This window comes from Dipodomys merriami, unplaced genomic scaffold (genome assembly GCF_024711535.1).
Source record: "Dipodomys merriami isolate MVZ:Mamm:240054 unplaced genomic scaffold, mDipMer1.0.p SCAF_53, whole genome shotgun sequence".
In the NCBI taxonomy this organism is placed as follows: Eukaryota; Metazoa; Chordata; class Mammalia; order Rodentia; family Heteromyidae; genus Dipodomys; species Dipodomys merriami.
Genome location: NW_027206102.1, coordinates 608,986 through 622,278, shown reverse-complemented (window position 1 = coordinate 622,278; position 13,293 = coordinate 608,986).

The following is a 13,293-nucleotide window of genomic DNA, read 5'->3' as shown; positions in this document are numbered from 1 at the left end:
AACCCTAAACCCAACACTCAACCTCAGCCTCACCCTTACCCTAAATCTAAACTTAAACCTCACCCTCACCCTAACCCTAACTCTAACACTAAACCTCGCCCTAACCCTAACCCTAACCCTCACCCACACTGTAATCATAAATCTCACCCTAACCCTAACAATAACCTTCAGCCTCACCGTAACCCTAATCCTAACCCTAACCCTCACCCTAACCCTAACCCTCACCCTCACCGTAACCCTAACCCTCACCCTAAACCTCACGCTAAATCTAACCCTAAACCTCACCCTAACCCTAACCCTAACTCTCACCCTCACCCTAGCCCTCACCTTAACCCTGATCCTAACCCTAATCCTCATCCTAACCCTCACCCTAACCCTAACCCTAACACTCACCCTAATCTTAAGCCCAACCCAAACCCTCAACTTAACCCTAACCCTCACCCTCACTGTAACCCTAACCCTAACCTTCACCCTAACCATAAACTTAACCCAAACCCTAACTCATACCCTAACCCTACACCTAACTCTCACTCTAACCCTAAACATCACCCGCACCCTCACCCTAAGACTAACCCTAAGCCTAACCTTAACCTGTATCCTAACACTCACACTAACCCTAACCCTTTCCGTAATCCTAATCTAACACTAAGCCTTACCCTCACCCTCACCCTAACCCTCACCGTAACGCTAACTCTAAGATTAACCCTAACCCTAACCCTCACCCTCAGTCTCACCCTAACCCTAAATCTAACCCCAAACCTCAGCCTCACCCTAATCCTAAATCTAAACCTAACCCTAAACCTCAAACTACCCCTAACCCTAACCTCACCCTCACCCTAGCCCTCACCCTAACCCTAATCCTAACGCTAACCTTCATCCTAACCCTCTCCCTAACACTAACCCTAACCCTAACCCTCGACCTAACCCTAATCGTCACCCTCACTGTAACCCTTATCCTAACCCTCACCCTAACCCTAAACTTAACCCGAACACTAACTCTCACCCTAACCCTAACCCTAAAACTCACCATAACCCTAACCCTCACGCTCACCCTCACCTTCAGCGTAACACTAAGCCTAACCCTAACCCTAACCCTCACACGTACCCTAACCCTACCCCTAATCCTAATCCTAACACTAACTATAAATCTCACCCTCACCCTAAACCTCACTTTAAACCTAACCCTAACATTAATCCTAACACTAACCCTAAGCCTAAAACTCATCCTCACACTAAACCTCACACTAACCCTAGAACTAATCCTCAATCTAACCCTCACCCTCACCCTCAGCTTCAGCCTAACATTAAGCCTTACACTAACCCTAACCGTAATCCTCACCTTCACCCTAACCCTAACCCTAATCCTAATCCTAGCACTAACCCTAAACCTCAGCCTCACACTAACCCTCACCTTAAGCCTAACCCTAACATTAATCCTAACCCTAATCCTAACCCTAAACCTCAACCTCACCCTAAACCTCACACTAACCCTAACACTAATCCTCAATCTACCCCTTACCCTCACCTTCACCTTAGCCCTCACCCTACCCTAACATTCATCCTCACCCTAAATCTCACACTAACCCTAAAACTAATGCTCAAACTAACCCTCACACTCAACTTAACCCTAACCCTAACCCTCAGCCTAAACATAACCCTCACCCTTACCATAACCCTCAAACTCATCCTAACCCTCACCTTTACCCTTACCATCACCCCCACCCTAAACCTCAACCTAACCCTACCCCTCACCCTGACACTAACCCTACCCCTAAACATCACCCTCAACCTAACCCTAACTCTAAACCTAACCCTAGCACTATACCTCACCCTATCCCTAACCCTAAAACTCATCATAACCCTAACCCTCACCCTCACCCTCACTAAGCCTAATACTCACCCTCAACCTCATGCTCAGACTAAACCTAAGCCTAAGCCTAACCTTTACCCTAAACCTCACCCTTACCCTAGCCCTCACCCTAAGCCTAATCCTAATCCTAACCCTCATCCTAACACTCACCCTAACCCTAACCATCAGCCTAACCTTAATCCTCACCCCCACCCTTACCCACAGCCTAGCCCTATGCCTAACCCTAACCCTCACACTCACCCTAACACCCTAATCCTAACCCTAACACTAAGCCTTACCCTCACCCTCAGCTTAACCCTCACTGTAACCCTAACTCTAACCCTAACCCTAACCCTAATGCTCACCCTCAGCCTCACCCAAAGCCTAACTCTTACCCTAAAACTCACCCTCACCCTACCCCTAACCCTAAACCTCACACTCACCCTAGCCCTCACCCTAACCTTAATCCTAACCCTAATCCTCATCCTAACCCTCAGCCGAACACTAACCCTAACCCTAACTCTCAACCTAACCCTAAACATCACCCTCACTGTAAACCTTACCCTAACCCTCAACCTAACCCTAAACTTAAACTGAACCCTAACTCTCACCCTAACCCTAACCCTAACACTCACCCTAATCCTAACCCTCACACTCACCCTCAATTTCAGCCTAAAACTAAGCCTAAACGTAACCCTATCCTAACCCTCACACTCACCCTAACACTAACCCTAACCCTAATCCTAACACTAACCCTAAACCTCACCCTCACCCTAACCCTCAACTTAAGCCTAACCCTAACATTAATCGTAACCCTAAACCTAACCCTAAACCTCATCCTCACCCTAAACCTCACACTAACCCTAACACTAATCCTCAATCTAACCCTCACCCTCACCCTCACCCTAGCCCTCACCCTAACCCTAACACTCATTCTCATCCTAAACCTCATACTAACCCTAACCCTAACCCTAAACCTAACCCTCACCCTTACCATAACCCTCACCCTCAGCCTAACCCTCACCTTTACCCTTGCCGTCACCCCCACCCTAACCCTCACACTTACCCTACCCCTCACCCTGACCCTAACCCTACCCCTAAACCTCACACTCAACCAAACCCCAACTCTAACCCTAACCCTAACCCTCACCCTCAACTTCATACTCAGACTAACCCTAAGCCTAACCCTAAACCTAACCCACACACTCACCCTAACCCTTACCTTAATCCTAATTCTAACACTAAGCCTTACCCTCACCCTCACCCTAACCCTCACCATAACCCTAAATCTAACACTAACCCTAACCCTAACCCTCATCCTCACCCTAATCCTAACTCTAGCCCTAAACCTCACACTCACCCGCACCATCACCCTCACCGTAATTCTAAATCTAACCCTCACCCTAACCCTAAACCTCACCCTAACCCTAACCATAACCCTAAGCCTCACCCTCACAATAACTCTAACCCTAACCCTAACCCTAACTGTAAACCTCACCCTAACTATAAACCTAACCCTAAGCTAACCCTAACCCTCCACCAAATCCTATATCTGAACCAAAACCTCACCCTCACCGTGACCCTAACTCTAAACCTAACCGTAACCCTCCCCCTAACCCTATATCTAACCCTAAACCTCACACTGACCCTAACCCTAACCCTAACCCTAACCCTAACCCTCACCCGCACCCTCACCTTCACTGTAACTCGAACCCTACCCCTAACAATACCACTAAACCTAACCTTAACCATCACCCTAACCCTAATCCTCACCCCCACCCTCACCCTCAGCCTAACCATAAGCCTAAGCCTAAGCCTCACCCTTACCATCACACTTATGCTCACCCTAAACCTAATCCTAACCCTAACCCTATCCCTAAACCTCAGCCTAACCCTCACCCACACCCTAACCCTAACACTAACCCTTACCCGAAACCTCACCCTAACCCTCCCCCTAACTCTAACCATAAACCTCACCCGAACCCTAACCCGAATCCTAACCCTAACCCTAAACCTCACCCTAAACCTAACCCTCACTCTCAACATCAACCTCACTGTAACTCTAAACCTAACCCTAACAATAACACTAACCCTAACCCTAATCCTAACCCTAAACATAACCCTCACCCTGAGCCTCACCCTCACTGCAAACTTAACCCTAAACATAACACTAAAAATAACCCTAACCGTAAACCTAAACCTAATCCTCACACCCACCCTCACATTCAGCCTAACCCTAACCCTAACCCTAACCCTAACATTAACCCTCAAGGTAACCCTAACCCTAACCCTAAACCTCACACTCAACATCACCGTAAACCAAATCCTAAAACTATACCTATCCCTAAACCTCACTCTAAACCTCACCCTAGTCCTCACCCTAAACCTAATCCTAACCCTAAACCTCATCCTAAATCTCACACTAACCCTAACCCACACCCTCACCCTAACCGTAAATGTAACACTAACCCTAACACTAACAATAACGCGAACCCTAACCCTCAAACTCACCCTAACCATAACCCTCACCCTAACATTAAACCTCACCCTAACACTTACCCTCACCCTCACACTAACCCTAACCCTAACCCTAACCTTCACACTAACCCTAACCATCACCCTAATCCTAAACCTCACCCTAAACCTAACCCTAACTTTTACCCTCACCCTCACCCTAGCCCTCACACTAACCCTAATTCTAACCCTCACCCTCAACCTAACCCTAACCCTCATCCTCACCATAAACCTCACACTAACCCTAACCCTAACCCTAATGCTCAATCAAACCCTCACACTAACACTAACCCTAAACCTAAACCTAAACCTAATCCGAACCCTCACCCTTATCTTAATCTTCAACCTCAGCCTAAACCTCAACTTCACCCTTACAATAATCCTCACCCTAACCCTAAACCTCATCATAATCCTCACCCTAACCATAAACCTAACCATCACCATAATCCTAACCCTCACCCTCAACCTCATGCTCAGCTTAAACCTAAGCCTAAGCCTAACCCTTACGCTTACCCTCACCCTCACCCTAGCCATCACCCTAACAATAATCCTACCCCATCCCTCATACTAACCCTCACCCTAACCCTAAACCTAACCTTCATCCTAACCCTAATCCTAACTCTCACCCTCACCCCAGCCCTCACCCGAACCCTAATCCTAACCCTAATCCTCATCCTAACCCTCACCCTAACACTAACCCTAACACTCACCCTAATCCTAAGCCTAACCCTAACCCTCAACCTAACCCTAAAACCCACTCTCACTGTAAACCTAACCCTAACCCTCACCCTAACCCTAAATTTAATCCGAACCCTAACTCTCACTCTAAACCTACTGCTAACTCTCACCCTAACCCTAACCCTCACCCTCACCTTCACACTAAGCCTAACCCTAAGACTAAACCTAAACCCTAACCCTAACCCTCACACTCACCCTAACACTTACCCTAATCCTAATCCTAACACTAAGCCTTCCCCTCACCCTCACCCCAACCCTCACCATAAACCTACCTCTAACACTAACCCTAACCCTAACCCTCACTCTCAGCCTCACCCTAACCTTAACTCTAACCTTAAACCTCACACTCACCCTAACCCTAAACCTAAACCTAACCCTAAACCTCACCCTAACCCTAACCCTAAACCTCACCCTCACCCTAGCCCTCACCCTAACCCTAATCCTAACCCTAACCCTCATCCTAATCCTCACCCTAACACTAACACTAACCCTCAACCTAACCAAAACCCGCACTCTCACTGTAACCCTTCCCCTAACCCTCACCCTAACCCTAAACTTAACCCGAACCCTAACTCTCACCTTAACCCTAACAATAACACTAACCTTATCCCTAAACCTCACCCTCACCCTCACCTTCAGCCTAACACTAAGCCTAACCCTAACCCTAAACCTCACCCTCACCCTAACCCTCACCTGAAGTCTAACCCAAATATTAATCCTAACCCTAACCCTAACCCTAAAACTCATCCTCACCCTAAAGCTCACACTAAACCTAACACTAATCCTCAATCTAACCATCACGCTCACCCTCACCCTAGCCCTCACCCTAACCCTAACCCTCTTCCTCAGCCTCATCCTCACCCTAACCCAAACCCAAACACTAACCCTCACCCTAAACCTAAGCATCAGCCTAACCCTAACCCTAACCCTCACCCTTACCCTAGCCCTCACCGAACCCTAATCCTAATCCTAATCCTCATCCTAACCCTCACCCTAACACTAACCCTAACCCTCACCCTAATCCTAAGCCTAATCCTAACCCTCAACCTAGCCGTAACCTTCACCCTTACTGTAACTCTAACCCTAACGCTCACCCTAACCCTAAATTTAATCCGAACCCTAACTCTCACCATAACACTACACCTAACTCTCACCCTAAGCCTAACCCTAACCCTCACATTCACCCTAACACTTACCCTAATCCTAAACCTATCGCTCACCCTAACCCTAACCCTCAACCTCACCCTCACCTTCAGCCTAACACTAAGCCTGAGCCTAACTCTAACCCTAAGCCTCACACTCACCCTAACCCTTACCCTAATCCTAATCCTAAACCTAAGCCTAACACTCAACCTCACCCTCACATTCATCCTAACCCTCACCCTAACCTTAAATCTAACACTAACCCTAAACCCAGCCCTCAACCTCAGCCTCACCCTTACCCTAACTCTAAACCTAAACCTCACCCTCACCCTAACCCTAACTCTAACCTTAATACTAACACTAAACCTCACCCTAACCCTAACCCTAAACCTCACCCTCACCATAACCATAACCCTAAACCTAACCCTAAAAATAAACCTCACCCTCATTTTAAACCTAACTCTAACCCAAATCCTAATCTTAACACTAACCCTAAACCTCACCCTCACCCTAACCCTCACCTTAAGCCTAACCCTAACATTAATCCTAACCCCAAACCTAACCCTAAACCTCATCCTCACCCTAAACCTCACACTAACCCTAACACTAATCATCAATCTAACCCTCACCCTCAATCTCACCCTAGCCCTCACACTAACCCTAACACTTATCTTCACCCTAAACCTCAAACTAACCCTAACACTAATCCTCAATCTAACCCTCACCCTCACCCTCACCCTAACACTAACCCACACCCAAAACCTAACCCTCACCCTTACCATAACACTCACCCTCAACCTAACCCTCACCTTAACCCTTACCTTCACCCCCACCCTAACCCTCACCCTAACCCTACCTCTCACCCTGAACCTAATTCTAACCCTAAACCACACCCTCATCCTAAACCTAACTCTAACCCTAACCCTAACACTAAACCTCACCCTACCCCTAACCCTAACCCTCACCCTCAACCTCATGCTCAGCCTAACCCTAAGCCTAAGATTAAACCTTACCCTTAATCTCACCTTCACCCTAGCCCTCACCCTAACCCTAATCCTAAAGCTAACCCTCATACTAACCCTCACCCTAACCCTAACCCTAACCATCACCCCAACCCTAATCCTCAGCCCCAACATCACCATCAGCCTAACCCAAGGTCTAAGCCTAAACCTAACCCTAACCCGCACACTCACCCTCACCCTCACCCTAATCCTAACCCTAACCTAACCCTAATCCTAAACCTCAACCTAAACGTCAACTTAACCTTAACCCTAACACTAAACCTAACATTAACGCTCGACCTAACCCTCCAAATAACCCTAAATCTAAACCTAAACCTCACCCTCACCCTAACTCTAATCCTAAACCTAACCCTAAACCTCACCCTAACCCTAAACCTAACCCTCACCCTCACCATAACTTTAAACCTAACACTAACAAAACACTAATCCTAACCCTAAACCTAACCCTAACCCTAACCCTAATCTTAACACTCACCCTCACTCTAACCATAATCTTAACCCTAACCCTCATCCTAACCCTAAACCAAACCCTAACCCTAACCCTAAACCTTACCCTAACACTAACCGTAAACCTCACCCTCACTCTAGCCCTCACCCTAATCCTAATCCTAACCATAACCCTCACCCTAACCCTAAACTTAACTGAACCCTAACTTTCAACCTAACCCTAAACCTAACCCTCACCTTAACCTTAACCCTCAACCTCAACCTCACTCTCAGCCTAAACCTAAGCCTCAGCCTAAACCTAACCCTAACCCTAAACCTCACCTTCACCCTAACCCTCACCTTAAGCCTAACCCTAACATTAATCGTAACCCTAACCCTAACCCTAAACCTCATCCTCACCCTCAAACTCACACTAACCCTAACACTAATCCTCAATCTAACCCTTACCCTCAACCTCACCCTAGCAATCACCCTAAACCTAACCTCATCCTCACCCTAAACCTCACACTAAACCTAACACTAATCCTCAATCTAACACTCACCCTCACCCTAACCCTAACCCTAACCCTCACCCTAAACCTAACTCTCACCCTTACCATAACCCTCACCCTCAGCCTAACGCTCACTTTACCCTTACCGTCAACCCTACCCTAACACTCACCCAAAACCTAACTCTCACCCTTACCATAACGATCACCCTCAGCCTAACCCTCACCTTTACCCTTACCGTCAACCCTACCCTAACACTCACCCTAACCCTACCCCTCACACTGACCCTAAACCTACTCCTAAACCTCACCCTCACCCTAATCCTAACCCTAACCATAACCCTAAAATTAAACCTCACCCTATCCCTAACCCTAAGACTCACCCTAACACTTACCCTAATCCTAATCCTAACCCTAAGCCTAACCCTCACTCTCATCCTCACCCTCACCCTAACCCTCACCCTAACCCTAATTCTAACACTAACCCTAAACCCAACCCTCAACCTCAGCTTCACCATTACCCTAACTCTAAACCTAAACCTCACCCTCATCCTAAGCCTAACGCTAACCCTAACCCTAACACTAAACCTCACCCTAAACCTAACCCTAACCCTCACCCTCACCATAACCATAACCCTACCCCTAACCCTAACAATAACACACACCCTCACTGTAACCCTAAACCTAACCCTAACCCTCACCCTAAACCTAACTCTCACCCTCACCGTAACCCTCACCCTCATCCTCACTCTCAACCTAACCCTAAGCCTAAACCTTACCCTAACCCTAACCCTAACTCTCACCCTCACCCTAGCCCTCACCCTAACCCTAATATTAACCCTAATCCTCAACCTAACCCTCACCCTAACCCTAACCCTAACCCTCACACTAATCCTAAGCCTAACCCTAACCCTCAACTTAACCCTAACCCTAACCCTCACTGTAACCCTAACCCTAACCTTCACCCTAACACTAAACTTAACCCGAACCCTAAATCTCACCCTAACCCTACCCCTAACTCTCACCCTAACCCTAACCATCACCCTCACCCTCACAGTAACCCTGACCCTAAGCCTAACCCTAAACCTAATCCTAACCCTCAAACTCACCCTAAACCTTTCCCTATATCTAATCCTAACACTAAGCCTTACCCTCAGCCTCACCCTAACCCTCACCTTAACGCTAACTCCAAGATTAACCCTAACCCTAACCCTCATACTCAGCCTCACATTAACCCTAACTCTAACACTAAACCTCAGCCTCATCCTAAACCTAACCCTAACCCTACCCCTAACCCTAAACCTCACCCTCACACTAACTCTAAACCTCACACTCACCCTAGCCCTCACCCTCACCCTAATCCTAACCCTCAAACTCACCCTAACCCTATACTTAACCGAACCTGAAATCTCACCCTAACCCTAACCCTAACCGTCACCCAAACCCTAACCCTCACCCTCATCCTCACTCTCAACCTAACCCTAAGCCTAAGCCTTACCCTAACCCTAACCTTCACACTCATCCGAACCCTTACACTAATACTAATCCTAACCCTTAGACTACACCTCACCCTCACCCTAACCCTCACCGTAACCCTAACTCTAGAATTTACCCTAAACCTAACCCTCAACCTTACCCTAACTCTAACCCTAACCCTAACACTAAACCTCACCCTAACCCTAACCCTATCCCTCACCCTCACAGGAACCGTAACCCTAACCCTAACAATAACCCTAACCCTAACCCTCACCCTAACCATAATCTTCAACCTAACATTAACCCTCACCCTAACACTTACCCTCACCCTATCACTAACCCTAACCCTCACACTAAATCTCACACTAACCCTAACACTCAACGTAATCCTAAACCTCACCCTAATCCTAACCTTAACTCTAACCCTCACCCTCACCCTAGCCCTCACCCTAAACCTAATTCTAACCTTCACCCTCACCCTTATCTTAACTCTCAACCTCAGCCTAAACCTCACCATTACCCGTACCATCATCCTCACCCTGTCACCCTAACCCTAAACCTCATCCTAACCCTCAACCTAAACTTAAACCTCACCATCACCCTAACCCTAACCCTCACCGTCAACCTCATGCTTAGCCTAACCCTAAGCCTAAGCCTAAGGCTCACTCTAACTCTCACCCTCACCCTAGCACTCACCCTAAACCCAATCCTAACCCGATCCTTCATCCTAACCCTAAACATAATAGAACTTTAACTCTCACCCTAACACTAACCTTAACATTCACCATAACCTTAACCCTCACCCTCACCCTCACTCTCAGCCCAAACCTAAGCCTAAGCCTAACCCTAACCATAAACATCACACTCACCCTAACCCTTGCCCTAATCCGAATCGTAACCCTAAGCCTAAGCCTAACCCTCACCCTCAAAATCACCCTAATCCTAACCCTCACCCTAACCTTAACTCAAACATTAACCCTAACCCTCAAACTCAGCCCCAACCTTACCCTAACTCTAAACCTAAACCTCACCCTTGCCCTAACTCTAACCCTAACCCTAAACCTAAACATTACCATAACCCTAACACTAAACCTCACCCTCAACCTAGCACTCACCCTAACCCTAATCCTAACACTAACCCTCATCCTAACCCTCCCCATAATCCTAATCCTAAACCTCACCCTCAACCTAACCCTAACCCTAAACTTAACCCTAACCCTAACACTAACCATAACCCTAACCCTAACCCTCAACGTAACCCTCACCCTAACCCTAACTCTAACTGTAAACCTAAACCCTCACCCTAACCCTAACTCTAACCCTAACCCAAAACCTAAACCTGACCATAACCTTAAACCCTAACGCTCACCCTTACTCTCAACGTTACCTTGACCCAAAACCCAACACAAACAATAACCCTAACCCTAATCCTAACCCTCACCCTAACCAAAACCCTCACCTTAACCCATACCCTAACAGAAACACTAACCCTCACAGTAACCCTAACACTAACCTCACCCTATCCCTAACTCTAACCCTAACCCTAACACTAAAAACCTCAACCTAACCCTAACCCCCACCCTCACCCTCACCCTCACCATAACGGTAACCCTAAAAATAACCCTAACCCTAACCCTAATCCTAACCCTCACCCTCACCCTAACCCTAACCCTAACCCTAACCCTAACCCTAACCCTAACCCTAACCCTAACCCAAACCCAAACCCTAACCCTAACCCTAACCCTAACCCTAACCCTAACCTTCACACTAAAACTAACCCTAACCCTCACCCTCACCCTAAACCAAACCCTAACCCTAACCCTCACCCTAACCCTAAGCCTAACCCTAACCCTAACCCTAACCCTCACACTCACCCTCAACCTAAACCTAACCCTAATCCTCACCCTAAACCTCACCCTTGCCCTCACCCTCAACCGCACAGTAACTCTAACCCTAGCCCTAACAATAACACTAATCCTAACCCTAAAGCTTAACTTAACCCTAATCCTATCCCTAACTCTCACCCTCAGCCTCCCCCTACTGCAAATGTCACCATAATCATAACAATAACCATAATCCTGACCCTAACCCTAATCCTAAAATTCACCCTCACCCAAACTCTAGTCCTAAACATAACCCTCACCCTAATCCTAACCATAACCCTCACTGTAACCCTAACCCTCATCCTAACCCTCACCCTAAACCTGACCCTCACCCTATCCCTCACCCTAACCCTAAGCCTAACCCTCACACTCACCCTAACCCTAACCCTAACCATCACCCTCACCCTAAACAAAACCATAACCCTAACCCTCAACCTAACCCTAAGCCTAACCCTAACACTAATCCTAACCCTCCGTCACACTCACCCTCAATCAAAAACTAATCCTAAACCTAACCCTATCCCTAACCCTAATCATCACACTAACCATCACCCTAGCACTCACCCTAACCCTAATCCTAACCGTACACCTAATCCTAACCCTCAACCTAATCCTAACCCTAAGCCTCACCCTAACCCTAACCCTAACCCTCACCCTCACCCTAAACCTAACACTAACACTAACTCTAACCTTAAACCTCACCCTCATCCTAACCCTAACTCTAATCCTAAGCCTAAACATAAACCTCACCATAAACCTAACCATAACCCTCACCCTCACCGAAAACGAAACCCTAACCCTAACAATAACACTAACCCTAACCCTAACCCTCATTCTAACCATAACCCTTACCCTAAACCTAACCCTCAGCCTAACACTTACCCTCACCCTTACACTAACCCTAACCCTAACACTAAACTTCACACTAACCCTAACCATCTCCCTAACCTTAAAACTCAACCTAACCCTGTCCCTTACCCTAACCCTAGCCCACACCCGAACACTAAGACTCATCCTCACCCTAAACCTCACACTAACCCTAAAACTAATCCTCAATCTAAAACTCACCCTCACCCTAAACCTAACCCTAACCCTCAACCTAAACCTAACCCTCACCCTTACCGTAATCCTCACTCTCAGCCTAACCTTAAAGTTTACCCTTACAGTAACCCTTACACTAACCCTCACCCTAAAACTAACCCTCATCCTAACCCTCACTCTGACTGTAACCCTCAGCATCAACATAACCCTAACCCTCACCCTCACCCTCAGACTCAGACTAAACCTAAGCCTAACCCTCACCCTCACCCTAGCCCTCACCCTAAACCTAATCCTAACCCTAACCCTAATACTAACCCTAAAACTAACCATCAACCTAACCATCATTCTAATCCTAATCCTCATCCCCAACCTCACTCTCAGCCTAGCCCTAAGCCTAAGCGTAAACCTAACCCTAACCCTCACACGCACCCTCACCATAACCCTAATCCTAAACCTAACCCGAACCCTAATCCTAAACCTCAACCTAACCCTTACTCTAACCCTAAACCTAACACTAACCCTAAACCTAAACCTCAACCTAAGCCACCCCCTAACCCTAATTATAACCCTAAACCTCACCCTCAGCCTAAACCTAACCCTGACCCTAAACCTCACCCTCACCCTCACCCTCACTGTAACTCTAACCCTAACTCAATCCCTCACCCTTAGCCTAACCCTAAACCTCACCCTAA